Source organism: Ranitomeya variabilis, chromosome 5, assembly GCF_051348905.1.
Source record: "Ranitomeya variabilis isolate aRanVar5 chromosome 5, aRanVar5.hap1, whole genome shotgun sequence".
Classification (NCBI taxonomy): Eukaryota; Metazoa; Chordata; class Amphibia; order Anura; family Dendrobatidae; genus Ranitomeya; species Ranitomeya variabilis.
The window spans coordinates 191,215,229-191,237,564 of NC_135236.1; the positions used below are offsets into that span (position 1 = coordinate 191,215,229).

The following is a 22,336-nucleotide window of genomic DNA, read 5'->3' on the forward strand; positions in this document are numbered from 1 at the left end:
GTGCCACTGATGCTGTCCTGGAGCTTATTGCCCTGTAGGGAAATAACTTTTTGCCTGCTGCTGATATCGGGACTGCCGGTCTATTAAGGTCGGCTTTCAGGCGCTCAAGGCATCTGTGCGCGTCCTGGAAAAGTGTGTTCTTGTGAGTGAGCCCACTATCCAGACTTTCTACAACCGCCTTCATCCCAGCCTGGAAGACGGAGCTTAAATGAATAAACTCGGGCATGACTGACCTCTCCCAGGTCCTCTGCCATTGGCGAGCAGCTCCATTGCTGGTGGATGATTGCGACTGGGCCTGTTCATTGGCTGGTCGATGAGGGGCCGCTCCAACAGAGCACGATCCAGGTTCTGTGGTGCTGCACCAGGTTCTGTGTGGAAAATCAATGAAAAACATTAGTAAAAAAAAAAAATTAAAAGTTTAAATAATAGTAAGAAAACACAAAAGATACTCACGTTCGCTGAGCAAGCGTAGGCCTAAAAAAAAAAAAGCCACTGATGGTACTTATATTTTCTGACTTTTTGAGCAGCATCACTTCAAACCTGAATTTCTTCTCATATCCTTATGGAAGCGATTCTTCATCGAATGCCAACGTACTTTTACTCTCTTCACTGTGAAGGGGGAAGAAAAAAAATTTTTTGTAAAAAGACACCAACATTTACAGCAAAACCGACGCGTAAAAGACCACATTGCAATACTTAAGAAAATCCTTTCTGACTTGTGGCCTTGCATGGTCCCAATCATCCAACAGCGATCTGTCCACTTCACACACAGAGTCGTCGGATCAAGGCTGAGTCAGAATGATTCAGCTCACGGGGGTCCCACAACGCTGCTCGCTCTTGCACAGCTCGAATAAGGACGTCTCTATCGATATCTGGTTGTCCTTCCTCACGTTGTGGAACCTGCAGATGAAATACAAAAAAAAAAAAGTTGTACGTAAAACTGAAAACAAATTCAATTACAAATCTGATAAAGATTACTTACACCCCGTCTTTCCTCCTCAGCAACTTTAGGCCGAGGACTCTGGGAAGAATCATTTCCACTAGACTGCTCCTGCTCATAATAATAATAATAATTATAATTTTATTTATATAGCGCCAACATATTCCGCAGCGCTTTACAAATTATAGAGGGGATTTGTACAGACAATAGACATTACAGCATAACAAAAATCACAGTTCAAAATAGATACCAATAGGAGTGAGGGCCCTGCTCGCAAGCTTACAATCTATAGGAAAAAGGGAAACATGAGAGGTGGATGGTAACAATTGCTTTCGTTGTTCGGACCAGCCATAGTGTAAGGATCGGGTGTTCATGTAAAGCTGCATGAACCAGTTAACAGCCTAAGTATGTAACATTACAGACATAGAGGGCTACTAACTGCATGAAATGTATGAGAACATGATGTGAGGAACCTGATTAAGGTTTAAGTTTGTTTTTGTTTTTTTAATGGGCCAGTCTGGACAAATGCATTTTTAGGGCATGCTTAAAACTGTGGGGATTGGAGATTAATCTTATTAACTTGGTAGTGTATTTGAAAGAATTGGCGAAGCACGTGAAAAGTCTTGGAGACGGGAGTGGGAGGTTTTGATTATTGAGGATGCTAACCTCAGGTCATTAGCAGAACAGAGAGCACGGGTAGGGTGGTAGACTGAGACCAGGGAGGAGATGTAGGTTGGTGCTGAGCCATGGAGTGCTTTGTGGATGAGGGTAATAGTTTTGTACTGGATTCTTGAGTGGATGGGTAACCAGTGTAATGATTGGCACAGGGTGGAGGCATCGGTGTAACGATTGGTGAGGAATATAATCCTGGCAGCAGCATTCAGGACAGATTGGAGCGGGCAGAGTTTGGTAAGAGGGAGGCCAATTAAGAGAGAGTTACAATAGTCCAGACGAGAATGAATGAGTGAAACAGTAAGAGTTTTTGCAGTGTCGAAAGTAAGAAAAGGGCGAATTCTAGAAATGTTTTTGAGATGCAGATAAGAAGAGCGAGCCAATGATCGGATGTGGGGGGTGAAGGAAAGCTCAGAATCAAGGATGACCCCAAGGCAAGCAGGCATGTTGCTTGGGAGTAATGGTGGAACCACACACGGAGATGGCAATGTTAGACAAAGGTAGGTTAGTAGAGGGAGAGAACACGAGGAGTTCAGTTTTTGACAGGTTCAGTTTCAGATAGTGGGAGGACATGATGTTAGAGACAGCGGTAAGACAATCACTGGTGTTTTCTAAAAAGGCAGGCGTGATATCAGGACAAGAAATGTATAATTGGGTGTCATCAGCATAGAGATGGTACTGGAAACCAAATCTACTGATTGTTTGTCCAATAGGGGCAGTATACAAAGAGAAGAGGAGGGGGCCTAGGACTGATCCTTGAGGAACCCCAACAATAAGGGGAAGGTGAGTGGAGGAGGAACCAGCAAAAGATACAGTGAAGGAGCGGTCAGAGAGATAGGAGGAGAACCAGGAGAGAACGGTGTCCTTGAGGCCGATGGAGCGGAGCATAGTGAGGAGGAGTTGATGATTCACAGTATCAAATGCTGCAGAGAGATCCAAGAGAATTAGCATGGAGTAGTGACCATTAGATTTAGCTCTTTGTGAATGTTTTTCCCAGCAATATGCGCTCCTGAAGGATGATGATGGAACTCGATATTCTGATTCAAGGATGATTTTTATTTCAAACTAAAATACAACCGGTTTCGACTTCTTGGAGTCTTCCTCAGGTATAATGTCATGCATGGTGATGAGGGTGTTAAAATAGGTTTGTTTGGAGAGGTGAAGGGCAGAGTTGTATGTTTTAAGCATAAACTTATAATGAATGAAATCTTCGGGTAGATTAAATTTTCTCCACAGACGTTCGGCGCACCTGGAGCACCGCTGTAGGAAATGTGTTTACAGCATGTGCCACGGTTGTCGCCGTCTGTGCCAAGTTGTTCTATGTATAGGAGGTGCAATTTCATCCAGGGCACTTTGGAGGGTTTCATTGTAATGCTTCAGTGCAGAATCAGGACATGAGATGGAGGAGATAGGGGCCAATGAGGACTGCAAGCTCTGCATAAGATTCTGGGTGTTAATGCCCTGTATGTTTCTGTAAGTGTGGAAAGTGGGGGTGACCTGAGTGGGCTGGCAGTTCTTGATAGAGAATGAAAGAAGGTGGTGGTCAGAGAGCGGGAGAGGGGAGTTTGTGAAATCGTCCACTGAGCAAAGCCGGGAGAAGACCTAGTCGAGGGAGTTTCCGTCTTCATGCGTTGGAGAGTTAGTATGCTGCGAGAGGCCGAAAGAAGAGGTTACAGATAAAAGGTGAGAAGCAGATGGGGAGAGGGGAAAAGCAATGGGGATGTTGAAGTCACCCAAGATGAGGGTGGGATGTCACAGGAGAGAAAGTGTGGAAGTCAGGTGGCAAAGTGATCCAGGAACTGATGAGAGGGGCCGGGAGGACGATACACCAATGCCACTCGCATGGAGAAGGGGTTGTAGAGTCTGACAGCATGGACTTCAAAGGAAGGGAAGACAAGGGAGGGTACTTGGGGGATAACCTGAAAGGTACATTTGGGTGATAGGAGCATACCAACGCCTCCACCTGCTCTGTTGTCTGATCTAATGATAGACTACCTGACTATTGGGCCGGCTCATCAAGGATACGAGCATTGTTTGGTAATGACGGACCACTTCACGAAGTTCGTTGTCGTGACCCCAACAAGTGATGAGACTGCTGAATCCACCTCCCATGCCATCTGTAAAAAGTTAATTCAAGTATACGGCTGCCCAAAGTGAATTCATTCTGACCAGGGGGCTTGTTTTCTGGGGAAAGTGGTGGAAGAATTACACCGTCTGTACCAGATCGAGAAGTCTCGCACCATGCCATACCATCCTCAGGGAAATGGAGCCTGTGAACGGTTCAACCGCACCCTAATCCAAATGCTGAGAACACTGGAAGAAGACCGGAAGGCCCGATGACCAGAGTTCGTAGCTGAGTTAGTATGGGTGTACAACAACCGCACAAAAAAACTACCGGTTAAACTCCATATACCTTGCTATTTGGTCGTTCAGGGAAAGAGATCACCGAGCTGGAGCTGGATCCAGAGGAGGTCTACCCACGGATGGGGGTGTCCACCTGGGTTCGAGAATATCGCCATCGTTTACAGACTTTGCATCGCCTAGTGCAGACCTGATTCCAGGAACTCGAGCATGCAGAAAAAACTCCGCTGCGGGGGACAGATCTCCAAGCTGGGGACCATGTACTAGTTTGAGAAAAATGTCCTCGAGACAAACTAGAAAATCGGTGTGAAAGAAACCCATTTTGGGTGAAACGGCGAATCAGCTCTGAAGGGCCCGTTTACAAAATTCAGCCTGAAGGGTTAAGAGAACACCACTTGTATAGTTCACAAGAATATGCTTCGGCCCTGTCTGTCAAAGGATTCTGATTATTACCGCCGCTGCCTGGTCCGCTGCTCGGTCCTCCGCTGCTGCTGCTCGGGTCCCCGCTGCTTTTGCTTGCTTATCCGCTGCTGCTGCTCAGGTCCCCACTGCTGCCACTCTGTTTTCCATTGTGATGCTGGCACCCCGGCATGCTGTTCCTGCCTGGTCCTGCCACGCTTCTCCTCCGCTTCCGGTCGCACGCTCTGCAGTGAGTCTCCAGCACCTGCGCATGCACCCTGGGTCTCTTAGAGCGCGGCCGCGTGCATCGATGTCTTACTATGATTTCTAGGGGTCCTGACCCAGGAGCCATTCAGCCAATCGGAGTAAGGTATGGGGTATATTAGGCTGCCTCCTTTTAGAGGAGGTGTCTGATTATAATTTAGGGTTCCTGCTTAGTAACCCATTTTGTCTCTCCGTGCGCTGCGCCCTCTGCATGTAGTTCTTCCCACTAAAACTCTGCTTTTCTCCATAATGCCAGCCTCTGGCGCCTATCTGGAGTCCTGTCCTTTCCCTTCTGGGTCCACGTCCCTGGTTCCTGTATCTCCTTCTCGTCCATCTCCTCACGGATCCTCCTCGTCTCATTCCCCACTTCCCTATGAGCCGCCCCTCTTGGTATCTGCTGCTGTGGTATTAGAGACCTCTGGGCTTTCCCCTGACTGTCCCTGTATAGAGGTCAGTCCTCATCAGGTCAGCTCGCCAAGGGTAGGGTCGGTTCCACAGTGAAGAGGGTCCACTGTCATGGTTCCCAATGGCAAGGGAACGTAAGAAACATATAAATAACGAACGAGCTCTCGGGTGATGGAAACTCGAGTTGACCGTGAGCTAAATCTACCACACAACTAATAGTAGCCAGGGAGCATACCTACGGCTTCCTAAATGCCACGCGCCAGCCGGAGGACTAACTAAGCCTGGTAGAGGAAGAAACAGACCTGGCTTACCTCTAGGGAAATACCCCAAAAGATGATAGCAGCCCCCCACATGTAATAACGGTGAAATAAGAGGAAAAGACATACACAGTATGAAAGTAGATTTAGCAAAGAGAGGTCCACTTACTAGATAGCAGAAGGATACAAAAGAGGACTTCACGGTCAACTGAAAACCCTTTCAAAAACCATCCTGAAATTACTTTAAGACTCCTGTGTCAACTCATGACACAGGAGTGGCAATTTCAGCCCGCAAGAGCTTCCAGCTACAGAGAATTACAAAAACTGCAAACTGGACTAAAGATACAAAACAAAAGGACAAAGTCCACTTAGCTGATCAGCAGACTAGTAGCAGGAACATGCAACCGAAAGCTCTGGTTACAATGATGACCGGCAAGGAAATGACTGGAGAGCAAGGCTAAATAGGAAACTCCCAAACGCTGATGGAAGCAGGTGAACAGAAGCAGCAAAGTGCAAACAAGTCACCAGTACCACCAGCAACCACCAGGGGAGCCCAAAAAGCGGATACACAACAGTACCCTCCCCTTAAGGAGGGGGCACCGAACCCTCACAAGAACCGCCAGGGCGATCTGGATGAGCCCTATGAAAGGCACGAACCAAATCCGAGGCATGAACATCAGAGGCAGTTACCCAAGAATTATCTTCCTGACCATAGCCCTTCCATTTAACCAGATATTGAAGTCTCCGTCTGGAAATACGGGAGTCCAAGATCTTTTCTACCACGTACTCCAATTCACCCTCCACCAGCACAGGAGCAGGAGGTTCAGTAGAAGGAACCACCGGTACCTCATATCTCCGCAACAGCGACCGATGGAACACATTATGGATAGCGAAAGATGCCGGGAGGTCCAAACGAAAGGAGACAGGGTTAAGAATCTCCAAAATCCTATAAGGACCGATGAACCGAGGCTTAAATTTAGGAGAAGAAACCCTCATAGGGACAAAACGGGAAGACAACCACACCAAGTCCCCAACACGAAGGTGGGGGCCAACACGACGACGGCGGTTAGCAAACTGCTGAGTCCTCTCCTGGGACAATTCCAAATTATCCACCACTTGTCCCCAAATCTGATGCAACCGATCCACTACCGCATCCACTCCAGGACAATCCGAAGATTCAACCTGACCAGATGAAAAACGCGGATGAAACCCTGAATTGCAAAAGAAAGGAGAAACCAAAGTGGCAGAACTAGCCCGATTATTAAGAGCAAACTCCGCCAACGGCAGAAAGGCAACCCAATCATCCTGATCCGCAGACACAAAACACCTCAAATAAGTCTCCAAAGTTTGATTAGTTCGTTCCGTCTGGCCATTGGTCTGAGGATGGAATGCAGACGAAAAAGACAAATCAATGCCCAACCTGGCACAGACTCCCGCCAAAATCTAGACACGAACTGGGTACCCCTATCAGAAACAATGTTTTCCGGAATACCATGCAGGCGAAACACATTTTGAAAAAACAGAGGGACCAACTCAGATGAGGAAGGCAACTTAGGCAATGGCACCAAATGAACCATTTTAGAAAAACGGTCACACACCACCCAGATGACAGACATCTTCTGAGAAACAGGGAGGTCCGAGATAAAGTCCATAGAGATGTGCGTCCAAGGCCTCTTCGGAATAGGCAAGGGCAACAACAACCCACTAGCCCTAGAACAACAAGGCTTGGCCCGAGCACACACATCGCAAGACTGCACAAAAACACGCACATCTCGAGACAGGGAAGGCCACCAGAAGGATCTAGCCACCAAATCTCTGGTGCCAAAAATACCCGGATGACCTGCCAGAGTAGAAGAATGAACTTCCGAGATGACTCTAGTGGTCCACTCGTCAGGAACAAACAGTCTACCAGACGGACAACGATCAGGTCTATCCGCCTGAAATTCTTGCAAAGCACGTCGCAAATCAGGAGAGACAGCAGACAAAACCACTCCATCCTTAAGGACACCAGCAGGTTCAGAATTCCCAGGAGAGTCAGGCTCAAAACTCCTAGAAAGAGCATCTGCCTTCACATTCCTAGAACCCGGTAAGTACGAGACCACAAAATTAAACCGGGAAAAGAACAACGACCAACGTGCCTGTCTAGGATTCAGGCGCCTGGCAGACTCCAAATAAATTAAATTCTTGTGATCAGTCAAAACTACCACCTGATGTTTGGCACCCTCAAGCCAATGACGCCACTCCTCAAATGCCCACTTCATGGCCAAAAGCTCCTGATTACCAACATCATAGTTTCGCTCGGCGGCCGAAAATTTTCGCGAAAAGAACGCACAAGGTCTCATCACTGAGCAGTCGGAACTTTTCTGCGACAAAACCGCCCCCGCTCCAATCTCGGAAGCATCGACCTCAACCTGAAAGGGAAGGGAAACATCAGGCTGGCGCAACACAGGGGCAGACAAAAAGCGGTGCTTAAGCTCCCGAAAGGCCTCCACGGCAGCAGGGGACCAATTGGCAACATCAGCACCCTTTTTAGTCAAATCCGTCAGAGGTTTAGCAACGCCAGAAAAACCAGCTATAAATCGACGATAAAAATTAGCAAAGCCCAAGAATTTCTGGAGACTCTTCAGAGAAGTAGGCTGCGTCCAGTCGTAAATAGCCCGAACCTTGACAGGGTCCATCTCAATAGAAGAAGGGGAAAAAATGTACCCCAAAAAGGAAATTTTTTGAACCCCAAAAACACACTTTGAACCCTTTACACACAAAGAATTCTCCCGCAAAACCTGAAAAACCCTCCTGACCTGCTGAACATGAGACTCCCAGTCATCAGAAAAAATCAAAATATCATCCAAGTACACTATCATAAATTTATCCAAATATTCACGGAAAATATCATGCATTAAGGACTGAAAGACAGAAGGTGCATTAGAAAGGCCGAAAGGCATTACCAAATACTCAAAATGGCCCTCAGGCGTATTAAATGCGGTTTTCCACTCATCCCCCTGCTTAATCCGCACCAAATTATACGCCCCACGAAGATCAATCTTAGAGAACCACTTAGCCCCCCTTATGCGAGCAAACAAATCAGTCAGCAAAGGCAACGGATACTGATATTTGACTGTAATTTTATTCAGGAGTCGATAATCAATACAAGGCCTCAGAGAGCCATCCTTTTTAGAGACAAAGAAAAAACCGGCTCCTAAAGGTGATGAAGAAGGACGAATATGTCCCTTTTCCAGGGACTCCTTAATATACTCGCGCATAGCAGCATGTTCAGGTACAGACAGGTTAAACAAACGACCCTTTGGAAATTTACTGCCAGGAATCAGATCTATGGCGCAATCACAATCCCTGTGAGGAGGGAGTAAACCAATCTTAGGCTCTTCAAAAACATCACGATAATCAGACAAAAATGCCGGAATCTCAGATGGAATAGATGACGAAATGGGCACCATAGGAGTGTCCCCATGAGCCCCCCGACATCCCCAGCTTAACACAGACATAGCTTTCCAGTCAAGGACTGGGTTATGAGACTGTAACCATGGTAATCCAAGCACCAAAACATCATGTAAATTGTACAACACAAGGAAGCGAATCACCTCCTGATGGTCTGGAGTCATACGCATAGTCACTTGCGTCCAGAACTGTGGTTTATTACAAGCCAAAGGTGTACAATCAATACCCTTCAGAGGTATAGGGACTTCCAGAGGCTCTAAATCAAACCCACAGCGCCTGGCAAAGGACCAGTCCATAAGACTCAGAGCGGCGCCAGAGTCCACATAGGCATCCACGGTAATAACTGATAATGAACAAATCAAGGTTACAGACAAAATAAATTTGGACTGTAAAGTGCCAATTGAAATAGACTTGTCAACCTTCCTAGTACGTTTAGAGCATGCCGATATAACATGAGCAGAATCACCACAATAGAAGCATAACCCATTTTTACGCCTATAATTCTGCCGCTCGCTTCTGGACATAATTCTGTCACATTGCATTTTCTCTGGCATCTCTTCAGAAGATACCGCCAAATGGTGCACGGGTTTGCGCTCCCGCAAACGCCGATCAATCTGAATTGCCATTGTCATGGACTCATTCAGACCTGTAGGCGCAGGGAACCCGACCATAACATCTTTAACGGCATCAGAAAGGCCCTCTCTGAAATTTGCCGCTAAGGCGCACTCATTCCACTGAGTAAGCACAGACCATTTACGAAATTTTTGGCAGTATATCTCAGCTTCATCTTGCCCTTGAGATAGGGCTATCAATAATAATAATAATAATAATAATAATAATAATTTTATTTATATAGCGCCAACATATTCCGCAGCGCTTTACAACTTATAGAGGGGACTTATACAGACAATAGACATTACAGCATAACAGAAATCACAGTTCAAAACAGATACCAGTAGGAATGAGGGCCCTGCTCACAAGCTTACAATCTATGAGGAAAAGGGGAGACACGAGAGGTGGATGGTAACAATTGCTTTAGTTGTTTGGACCAGCCATAGTGTAAGGCTCGGGTGTTCATGTAAAGCTGCATGAACCAGTTAACTGCCTAAGTATGTAACAGTACAGACACAGAGGCTATTAACTGCATAAAGTGTATGAGAACATGATGGAGGAACGTGATTATGTTGTTGTTTTTTTATTAATAGGCCACACAGGGATAGTTAGGTTAATGCGTTGAGGCGGTAGGCCAATCTGAACAAATGAGTTTTTAGGGCACGCTTAAAACTGTGGGGATTGGGGATTAATTGTATTAACCTAGGTAGTGCATTCCAAAGAATCGGCGCCGCACGTGTAAAGTCTTGGAGACGGGAGTGGGAGGTTCTGATTATTGAGGATGCTAACCTGAGGTCATTAGCAGAGCGGAGGGCACGGGTAGGTTGGTAGACTGAGACCAGAGAGGAGATGTAGGGTGGTGCTGAGCCATGGAGTGCTTTGTGGATGAGGGTAGTAGTTTTGTACTGGATTCTGGATTGGATGGGTAGCCAGTGTAATGACTGGCACAAGGTAGAGGCATCGGTGTAACGGTTGGCGAGGAGTATGATTCTGGCAGCAGCATTCAGGACAGATTGGAGTGGGGAGAGTTTGGTAAGAGGGAGGCCAATTAGTAGAGAGTTACAATAGTCCAGACGAGAATGAATAAGTGAGACAGTAAGAGTTTTTGCAGAGTTGAAAGTAAGAAAAGGGCGAATTCTGGAAATGTTTTTGAGATGCAGATAAGAAGAGCGAGCCAGTGATCGGATGTGGGGGGTGAATGAAAGCTCGGAATCAAGGATGACTCCAAGGCAGCGGGCATGTTGCTTTGGAGTAATGGTGGAACCGCACACAGAGATGGCAATGTCAGGCAAAGGTAGGTTTGTAGAGGGAGAGAACACGAGGAGTTCAGTTTTTGACAGGTTCAGTTTCAGATAGAGGGAGGACATGATGTTAGAGACAGCGGTAAGACAATCACTGGTGTTTTCTAAAAAGGTCGGCGTGATAACAGGAGAAGAGGTATATAATTGGGTGTCGTCAGCATAGAGATGGTACTGGAAACCAAATCTACTGATTGTTTGTCCAATAGGGGCAGTATACAAAGAGAAGAGGAGGGGGCCTAGGACTGATCCTTGAGGAACCCCAACAGTAAGGGGAAGGTGAGAGGAGGAGGAACCAGCAAAACAAACAGTGAAGGATCGGCCAGAGAGATAGGAGGAGAACCAAGAGAGAACGGTGTCCTTGAGGCCGATGGAGCGGAGCATAGTGAGGAGGAGCTGATGATCCACAGTGTCGAATGCTGCGGAGAGATCCAAGAGAATTAGCATGGAATAGTGACCATTAGATTTAGCTGTTAGTAGGTCATTAGAGACTTTAGTGAGGGCAGTTTCAGTAGAGTGTAAAGAGCGGAAACCAGATTGAAGAGGGTCGAGAAGAGAATTATCTGAGAGATAGCGGGTAAGACGGGAGTGGACCAGGCGTTCCAGGAGTTTAGAGATGAAGGGAAGATTAGAGACAGGTCTATAATTAGCGGCACAATTTTGATCGAGGGAGGGCTTTTTAAGTAGTGGATGTATGATGGCATGCTTAAATGAGGAGGGAAAAATACCGGAAGTGAGGGAAAGGTTGAATATTTTTGTTAGGTGAGAGGTGACAGCCGGGGAAAGGGACTGGAGGAGATGCGACGGAATGGGGTCGCTGGTGCAAGTGGTCGGGCGAGAAGATGCAAGGAGCCTGCTTACTTCTTCTTCTGTAACTGGTTCAAAGTCAGAGAGTGAACTAGATGCAGTGGGGGAGGGAGGACAGTGCTTGGTATGAAGAGATTGGGAAATGATTTCCTGTCGAATGTGGTCAATTTTTTCTTTGAAGTAATTGGCCAGATCGTCAGCGCGGAGATCTGTGGTTGGGGCCTGCTCTCTTGGGTTGAGTAGGGACTGGAAGGTGTCGAAGAGACGTTTAGGGTTATTGGACAGCGAGGTGATGAGGGTGTTGAAATAGGTTTGTTTGGAGAGGTGAAGGGCAGAGTTGTATGTTTTTAACATGAACTTATAATGGATGAAATCTTCGGGCAGATTAGATTTTCTCCACAGACGTTCGGCGCACCTGGAGCACCGCTGCAGGAAACGTGTTTGCAGCGTGTGCCACGGTTGTCGCCGTCTGTGCCGAGTTGTTCTATGTATAGGAGGTGCAGCTTCTTCCAGGGCACTTTGCATGGTTTCATTGTAATGCTTCAGAGCAGAATCAGGACAAGAGATGGAGGAGATTGGGGCCAATGAAGACTGCAAGTTCTTCATAAGTTTCTGGGTGTTAATGGCCTGTATGTTTCTATAAGTGTGGAAAGTGGGGGTGACCTGAGCGGGATGGCAGTTCTTGATAGAGAATGAAAGAAGGTTGTGGTCAGAGAGCGGGAGAGGGGAGTTTGTGAAATCATCCAGTGAGCAAAGCCGGGAGAAGACCAAATCAAGGGAGTTTCCATCATCATGTGTTGGAGAGTTAGTATGCTGCGAGAGGCCGAAAGAGGAGGTTAGAGATAAAAGGTGAGAAGCAGATGGGGAGAGGGGAGAAGCAATTGGGATATTGAAATCACCCATGATGAGGGTGGGGGTGTCATAAGAGAGAAAGTGTGGAAGCCAGGTGGCAAAATGATCCAGGAACTGGTGAGAGGGGCCGGGAGGACGATACACCACCGCCACTCGCATGGAGAAGGGGACGTAGAGTCTGACAGCATGGACCTCAAAGGAAGGGAATACAAGTGAGGGTACTTGGGGGATAACTTGGAAGGTACATTTGGGTGAAAGGAGCAGACCAACGCCTCCACCTGCTCTGTTGTCTGATCTTGGGGTATGAGAAAAGTGTAGTCCACCAAATGAGAGAGCAGCAGCAGCGGTGGTGTCTGACTGCTGGATCCAGGTTTCAGTAAGAGCCAGGAGATTAAGAGAGTTAGAAAGGAAGAAGTCATGAATGAAGGAGAGTTTATTACACACAGAGCGAGAATTCCAAAGGGCACAATTCAAAGAGACAGAAGGCATGCATGGAATATTAATAAGGTTAGAGGGGTTTCTGGGTGTAGCAGTTGGGAGGTTTGACTGGCTATAACATGGGGGGCCGGGGTTCGGAGAGATGTCTCCAGCAACTAGGAGAAGGAGGATAGAAAGAGTGAGCAGATGGTTAAGTGATTTGTGAGAGCGTCTTTTGTGTTGGATGGTGGGACTGAATGGATCTGCGCTGTTAAGCAATGTGAACAGAGCATGAGTGCTATACATAGGAGAGGCAAGGATAGAGGGGCCGATATGGATGGAGTTTAAAGAGTTTATGCAAGGGCGGTGAATGTGAGTGAATGCAGCAGCCAGGATATAGATTATACAGATACATATGGTGAGTATTTGCTGTGTGCCAACTGAATAGGGAATAGATTTAGATTGTCTTACCTGTCTCCTGCCCTGTCTAACTGCCATGTTATAACTGCTGAATACTTAGAAAAAAAAGTACTTTGAAAAAAAAAATGTACACGAATAATAGTGCACGAATGCCCCCTGCATGAATGCTTCCCCAAGCTATATCTACATTTATAGGTGGCCAGCTCTTAGATCTCACTTTTTTTTTTTTTTTTTTTTTGTCTTCCCCCTCTCGTTACCAACCAATCTAACTCAATTGAGACAGCAGGGCACAATAAATGTAGTGATCAGATAAACAAATGTCCAGGTCTACATGGATCATAAACCCCTTTGAAAAACAGTTATGCGAACTCTTGGCATAAGGACAAGCAGAAGAGAATGAAATATCTAGAAACAAAAACAATTGCATAACAAGCTGACTAACAAATATAGATATAAGCAGGAATCAATGCCGAAGGTAGAAGGACTCTGATACCATTCAAGCTTGCTTGCTGTCAGGGAATGGAGCAATAGACATGCAGGATATTTCAGTTCAAAGAATGAATGATATGTTACCATTCAAGCTTGCTTGCTGTCAGGGAATGGAGCAATAGACATGCAGGATATTTCAGTTCAAAGAATGAATGATATGTTACCATTCAAGCTTGCTTGCTGTCAGGGAATGGAGCAATAGACATGCAGGATATTTCAGTTCAAAGAATGAATGATATGTTACCATTCAAGCTTGCTTGCTGTCAGGGAATGGAGCAATAGACATGCAGGATATTTCAGTTCAAAGAATGAATGATATGTTACCATTCAAGCTTGCTTGCTGTCAGGGAATGGAGCAATAGACATGCAGGATATTTCAGTTCAAAGAATGAATGATATGTTACCATTCAAGCTTGCTTGCTGTCAGGGAATGGAGCAATAGACATGCAGGATATTTCAGTTCAAAGAATGAATGATATGTTACCATTCAAGCTTGCTTGCTGTCAGGGAATGGAGCAATAGACATGCAGGATATTTCAGTTCAAAGAATGAATGATATGTTACCATTCAAGCTTGCTTGCTGTCAGGGAATGGAGCAATAAAGCTTTTTCAGCTTGAATCTCCAAATTAGGTTCCTCATAAAGCAACCCTAAAGCCAGGAAAAACGCATCCACATTGAGCAACGCAGGATCCCCTGGTGCCAATGAAAATGCCCAATTTTGAGGGTCACCTCGCAGCAAGGAAATTACAATCTTAACCTGCTGGACAGGATCTCCTGAGGAGTGAGGTCTGAGAGAAAGGAATAATTTACAATTATATTTGAAATTCAGAAACCGAAATCTATCTCCGGAAAACACCTCTGGTGTAGGGATTTTAGGTTCAGAAATAGGAGTATGCATAACAAAATCTTGTAAATTTTGAACCTTCGTAGCAAGATTATTTATACCTGCAGCCAAACTCTGAGGATCCATAAGGAGAGAAAGGCAAAGGCATTAATTAGAGCTGAAATACAATTGATCCAACTATGGAGCAAGCATAGGGAAAAAGAGAAAAAAAAAAAAAAATTTACAGACTTCCTTTTTCTCTCCTTTCTTCTGCCAATAAGTTTAACACATGGCCGGTCATACTGTCATGGTTCCCAATGGCAAGGGAACGTAAGAAACATATAAATAACGAACAAGCTCTCGGGTGATGGAAACTCGAGTTGACCGTGAGCTAAATCTACCACACAACTAATAGTAGCCAGGGAGCATACCTACGGCTTCCTAAATGCCACGCGCCAGCCGGAGGACTAACTAAGCCTGGTAGAGGAAGAAACAGACCTGGCTTACCTCTAGGGAAATACCCCAAAAGATGATAGCAGCCCCCCACATGTAATAACGGTGAAATAAGAGGAAAAGACATACACAGTATGAAAGTAGATTTAGCAAAGAGAGGTCCACTTACTAGATAGCAGAAGGATACAAAAGAGGACTTCACGGTCAACTGAAAACCCTTTCAAAAAACCATCCTGAAATTACTTTAAGACTCCTGTGTCAACTCATGACACAGGAGTGGCAATTTCAGCCCGCAAGAGCTTCCAGCTACAGAGAATTACAAAAACTGCAAACTGGACTAAAGATACAAAACAAAAGGACAAAGTCCACTTAGCTGATCAGCAGACTAGTAGCAGGAACATGCAACCGAAGGCTCTGGTTACAATGATGACCGGCAAGGAAATGACTGGAGAGCAAGGCTAAATAGGAAACTCCCAAACGCTGATGGAAGCAGGTGAACAGAAGCAGCAAAGTGCAAACAAGTCACCAGTACCACCAGCAACCACCAGGGGAGCCCAAAAAGCGGATACACAACAGTCCACTCTAATTAGCTCACCTCCCTGAGGCGTAACACTGATCATGTGGAAGAGTACCTTCACCAGTTGTAGTAGATTGCGAAGAGGATGAAAGTCCTGAATGGCCACCCGAAGATCTATGGGAGGATCAAGTACCTGAAGTTCCCGATGAGTCTGCCTCAGTGGCAACAGCCGTGCTACCACCTTCACGTATGCAACCTGACTCGACCACCCAAGGCGACTCAACTACTCCTTCTGACTTACGGCGCTCTGAATGAACAACAGCCACAATACCCCCCAATCGGTACAATCAGGGCCAATTTATTTGGCAGCAATTGTCCAGGAAAAAGAAGACTTCCAACGCGTTTTACAGGAACACTCGTCCGTGGACTTGGGAGCAAAAGGAGAGGGAGAGTGTAGGAAGAGGGACCAGGCAGGTAATACCAATCTTGTGTTCATTCTGGAATTATTGGGGCTGTCACCATTGTTGCTGGGGGGAAAGATTTCTGTCCCGGACAAACCTTTGCACTCGACTGTAGGGGGCATGTCAGGGATAAAAGGGACGGTGCGCAGGAAAGTGAGGGACTTGGCGGGAAGACAGAGTGCGCAGCAGGAGAAGGTTGATTCACTCTCCGTGAAGCAATGCGATTGTCCAGGTCCGCGCTGCAGCACCCCAGCCCATGTGCTCACTGACTGTGAGGAACGTAGATCTGGGTGCCCACTTATTCCTCTGACTGAGAATCTGTCCCGCGCCGTTCCGCTGACTGCTACGAGCATGCGGCCTAAGGGTTACCAGGTGTATCATACAGAGCCGGGTGGCTTCACCCCGCCTCCGCCACTGAACTGAGTCACACTCCAGTGGTACCACAGGCTATTTCTGAGCACGCACGTCGCCCCGGTAACGCAGGACCTCACCTAGGAGAGCCACTTCCGTCATCCGTCAGGAGACAGTGCATTAACTTTCGTCAGGATCAGGCTAGAGACTTCACGCGCCACTTGTTGCAGAGTGCGTCTTCTTGCAGTCACCGCTGTAGTTACGAGAGCTTCAATCAGCAAGATATCTTGAGTAAACAGTATTTACTTCATAGTGGATAAACATGAGATACAATTCAGTGTCACACAGTCCGTGCACTGACACATAACACATTCAAGAAGAAGAATGAATAATCAGGAAGTAAGAAAAACAACCAACAATTGAGAGCTTCCCTCCCCACATTACAGCAAGTATATAACTTTACACACTATCGCCATCTGCTGTCTGGTTAGTATAAAGTCCTCCTTTCACTTATAATAAGTCCTAATCTGTTGCATATGCCAACACCACTGGCAGTGCCACTGTGGGATTTCAGGCTTCCACAGCCCGGAAACCATCAGACTGATAAGTTTACCTGTTTCATAAACATTTGTTCTTACCCTGATACAATATTCAATTTTACTCCCCTCATAACCCTTTCTCTCCCTGCGTGGAGTATCCCCTGTAATAAACCCTTTAACTCTTGCTCTGCCCCCTGCTCATCACTGCATCCTGTGTCCCTGCAATTCTACACGGGACCTAGATCACTTATGTATGACGTTGTAGTAATATTGAAATAGTTTTCTCTCACATCCCTCCATACACTTTTTACAGAAATCTCTCTGCCACCTGTAAGGCTTTAATGTTTTATGTGCCTCATAAGTGCCTCATTTTGTTAGTAGCAGGGAAACAAAAGTTTTAGTCAGGGGTGATAAGGGGGAGAGGGGACCAATCAGGAATGATACACGGGGAGGGGATGCAGTCAGTCAGGGGTGATACAGGGGGAGAGAAGCTCAGTCAGGGGTAATACAGGAGGAGAGGGGCTCAATCAGGGGTGATACAGGGGGAGGGGATGCAGTCAGTCAGGGGATACAGGGGGAAAGGGGCTCTGTCAGTCAGGGGTGACAAAGGGAGAGAGGGGCTCAGTCAGGGGTGATACAGGGGAGGGGACACAGTCAATCGGGTGATACAGGGGGAGGTAGTGCAGTCAGTGATACAGAGGGAGGTGGCACAGTCAGGGTGATACAGGGGAAGGTGGCGCTGTAAGTGTGATACAGGGGGAGGTGGCGCAGTCAGGGTGATACAGGGGGAGGTCGCGCAGTTGGTGATACAGGGGGAGGTGGCGTAGTCAGGGTGATACAGGGGGAGGTGGTGCAATCAGTGATACAGGGGGAGGTGGCGCAGTCAGGGTAATACAGGGGGAGGTGGTGCAGTCGATGATACAGGTGAGGTGGCCGCAGTCAGGGTGATACAGGGGGAGGTGGCGCAGTCAGGGGTAATACAGGAGGAGGGGTGCAGTCAGGGGTAATACATGGGTAGAGGGGCTTAGTCAGGGTGAATCCGGGGTGAGGGGGTTCAGCAGGGGTGATACGGGGGAGAGGGTGCAGTCAGGGGTGATACAGGAGGATGGGGTGCAGTCAGGGGTAATACAGGGGTAGAAGGGCTCAGTCAGGGTGATTCCCAGGGCAGAGGATTCAGCAGGGGTGATACAGGGGAGGGGGTGCAGTCAGGGGTGATACAGTACGAGGGGTGCAGTCAGGGGTAATATAGGGGCTCTTCAGGGTGGGGATTCAGCAGGGGTGATACAAGGGAGGGGATGGTCAGGGGTGATACAGGAGGAGGGGGTGCAGTCAGGGGTAATACAGGGGTAGAGGGGCTCAGTCAGGGTGATTCCAGAGCAAGGGGGTTTAGCAGGGGTGATACAGGGGAGGGGGTGCAGTCAGGGGTCAAACAGAAGGAGGTGGCGCAGTCAGGGGTAATATGGATATGGATATACTGGCTCTTTTGGGATGGTGAAAAAACATGAAGACTGTCACAGGAATACCGCGACAGAGAGGGGCTAGTAGATTACGGGGTCACAATGTGGTGGTAATATGTGGTCTGAACATGCTGTGGTGGTATTTGTTCCTTGTATGTGATATTATTCGGTCACTGTGGTGGTAATATGTGGTCTGGACATGGTGTGGTGGTATTTGTTCCTTGTATGTGGTATTATAGGTCTCTATGTGGTGGTAATATTGTGTCTGGTCATGGTGCAGTGGTATTTGTCCCTTGTATGTGATATTATTGGTCATTTTAAAACTTGAAAAATAAATAAAAGTATACCCAAATTGTATTGGATATTTTAACAAATGATTAATAGGATAGAGTAGAGTAGTGCTCGGTCAAAAGAGTCTATCTTGTTGTGGTGGTGGCTTAAAAAATCTTTTGGCCAAAACAAAAACTGCTGGCTATATGTGTGATCTGGTGATGGATACTGTTAGGTCACACTTGCGAGTTCAATGCGAGAAACTCGCACATCAAGTCCCGGCACTGCTGTCGGCACTCGGGACTGGAGTTTGCGGCTGCATGTATTTCTATGCAGCCTCATGCTCCGGTCTCGAGTGTCGGCAGCAGTGCTGGGACTTGATGCGAGAGACTCGTGCGAGTTTCTCGCATTGAACTCGCAAGTGTGACCCTGGCCTTAATGTGTGATTAGTGAGAAGTGGAGTTTTTCCATGAGAGAGCAGTGGGGCTGTGGACAGTTCGAGGAGTAGAGCCTGGGCAGTGTCTCAAGGGGGCACCAAAAATTTTGTCAGTATGGGGCCCCGAAATTCCTAGTGGCATCCCTGGCTCTGTATTATTATCCTGTGAGCAAAAAACACTTGGTATCCCGTGAGCAGGAAAAAATATGAGCAAAAACTGCCAACTTTTGACCTGGTGACAGGTCCTTTTCATACATGTTTGAAATGCCTGTTGTTGTTTTCTACAAAACGCAGGACCAGATTTATGTCCTATGATGTGGAGATTCCATCATTCTAATTAGTTAGTAATACTTTAATTTTAGTACATGTTTTGATACTTAGGAAGCTGAAAATGTGATGTTAAAAGTGAATTTGAACACGGCGCAGATAGGAGACAAAAGAAAAACAATGTAGATTTATTTAGTTAAAATATCAGCCAGAATCTTGTCTTCATGACATGACATCCATACACATGGTTCTCCAGTGCACATCACAGTGTAGACCTAAAAGGCTGGAAACAAGCTGCTACTTCACACAGGACTAGTCAGCAGGATGGTCATGTTCTTTTTGATTGCTCTAGGGTAGGGGATCTAAGGGAATGTATGTGTGCAAAGCTTTGAAATAAAGTGTTAGAACTAGACTTTGTGCTGAAAGAATGTAATACAGTAAATAACATAAAATGAAAAGTTTAAATACACATGATTCTTTTTTTTACCAGTAGGATAGGATTTTTATTAAAGGCCTTGGTATAAACTGGAGTGTTTTGTACTTTCCCTCCATTTCTCCTCTCTACAGAGTGTACACGCTGTTCATGACACACTCTTTGTCATCAGTGGGGTTCCATATGGTGCGGAAACCTGCAGTCTCCTGATACCTTCACAAAGAACATGATCATGACGTCGATCAGAATGGCAGCAAGGAGGGCAAGAAGGATGGGCAACACCACAGCATGAAGGGAGCGATACACGACACTGTGGTCTGCAAAATCATCATCATTATTTTCTGTGTCCTGAAAACATATTCTTACATTCCGTCTCAGTCATGTAGCCATTTTTCTTGGATTTGTAGCTGCCAAATGTTTGGCATGTGCCCGAAGAAGCGTCATAGTACCATCGCTTGAAGGTAGCGCGACACGGTCCGGTATAGGAGGGAGCAGCACAGTACTCTTTTATTGGGAGAGTGGACTTTCACAGGCTCTGGCTTTGGTGCATCTGCAGTAGACTTGGCCATACAGTCCTGCTCAGACATATGGTTGTTGGTAGAGCCGCTACAGCCGCCATAGATGAACGTCTTGCAGGACTTTGACTCCGCTTCATAATACCAACGAGGGAAAGCAGCTCTGCAGTTAGCGGTCACACCAGGCCCTGAGTAGTATTCTGGAACAGTTGTAGCTGACAGCATAGGTTCACTGCGTTGGGGGGTTCTGTGTCCTTGTGCTGCACCCCTATTACACCCTGACATTTATTTATGCATTCTTCCTTCCCCGGCATGGTTAACAGGACAGCCTCCGTAGGTGAAGTTTTTGCAGGTCTCTGGCTCAATGTCGTAACACTATCTGATAAAATGCGCCCGACACGGCCCGGTTTCCTTTTGTGGCAAGCAGAAATCATCCAGTGTGGACTGCGCCCCAGTGTCCGGTCTCCTGTAGGTCCTTGCATCCTCCTGCTCACTCAGCTCGCACATTTCAAAGCCTTTGACGTTACACTGGCCAGGAAGCACCTCCCGACGGGGATGACAGCAGGTCACAGCCTTCAGTGCCACAGCAGCGGCTCCAGCACACCCGTTCGTGCGTCACCTCCTCAGTGTTCTCCAGCACATTCACCCCAAACTGAGATGGAAGATCCACATTCTCCAAACCAAACCCCTCTACCAGCTCGTAACTGGCACAAGGCAGCTCGGTGTCGGCTAAAGCCAATGGTATTAAGAGGACGAAGAGTCCGGAACCCATACACATGATTCTTGAACAATGGGAGAAAACCACTTGTATAAACATCACATGTAGAACATTATATATGTATAGAATGTACAATCAATACATAGTTCTAAACACGTTTCTCTACTTCTTTAATTTGTTTTTATTTGTGTGTATCGTCAGTATAGAAATGAATGCATTGGTGTCAACTGCTGTTACCGGCCGGCCTACATTTCTGTGATGGTCCTGGACCTCTGCTTAAATTATGTCTGTGTGGAATTTATTTCTTAAGTCAAATTTTCTCCAGCTTGTTACTACTGTCTGTTAAAATCAATCAATTCATTATAATACACCCTTTGCATTCCTATTCTGATTATGTTTAGCCATTTGGTCCTCTCATTGGATATGTTCAGTCTTTATGGATGGTCGGTGTGTGAGTGGTTGTACACTGCAGCTGTGCTGCCTCAGCCCTTTATCATAGGGTATGTCTGCATTCTGCAGTACATTAGTATTATGAACAACTATTGGTTAAGTATGGCTATTTTTTCTGCAATGCACTTGGATTTGATGCCCTTTTCAGTCAATTGTTTATAAATCTGGATACAATCTTTCCTTTACCACACAAAAGATATTTTGACGGATCAGTAAGACTAAGGCTAATGTCACACTATCAGTGTTTGTCAGGATTTTACCTCAGTATTTGTAAGCCAAAACCAGGAGTGGGTGATAAATACAGAAGTGGTGCATATGTTTCTATTATACTTTTCCTCTAATTGTTCCACTCCTGGTTTTGGCTTACAAATACTGATGTAAAATACTGACCAAATACTGAATGTGTGAACGTGGCCTAAGGGTATGTGCACAGAGTGCTTTTTTTCTGGCAGATCCGCTCTGTAACTCGCCAGAAAAAAAGTGCTAAATGTATGCTAAAAAAATTAACTCATACACTGCACTGTGAAGACAACTCACTGTTCATATGTATATTCTTTTGAGGTTTTTTTTTAACCATTTCAGGTGTCCTAAGACATGAAGCGGCTAAAAGAAGTTACTGGTCCATTTTAAAAAATAAACAAAACCTGATAGCTAAAAGACATTGGAAAAGACAACCAAAAAGAAGCAAAAAAAAGTTACCGGTACTTAGGGACAAAATTATGATATTGTGCCCTGAAGCATCTTCAGTCTGAAAAACTGCACGGATTCGCAGAAGTCAGAAAGAAGTCATGTGCACACACTCTGACAGTGCCCATACCCTTCAGATATTAGTTAAGACCCCATACGCATTAGACTAAATTTGGTCAAACCTGCCAATATCAACAGGTTCCGCTGACACTCCAATGTGTATGAAGGGCTTTGACTGATGATTGTGAGGGGAGATAGGAATCCAGCTTGACCCATTTCGGACTGTAGATCCTTTTGTTCTCTAAGTGAAAA

The 22,336-nt window shown here is 46.2% G+C and overlaps 1 pseudogene; it reads right to left on the reverse strand.

Annotated features, from left to right (window-relative positions):
- Positions 1-762: 762 nt before the first annotated feature.
- Positions 763-20,394, reverse strand: LOC143773408 (putative Kunitz-type serine protease inhibitor; annotated as a pseudogene).
- Positions 20,395-22,336: the final 1,942 nt, after the last annotated feature.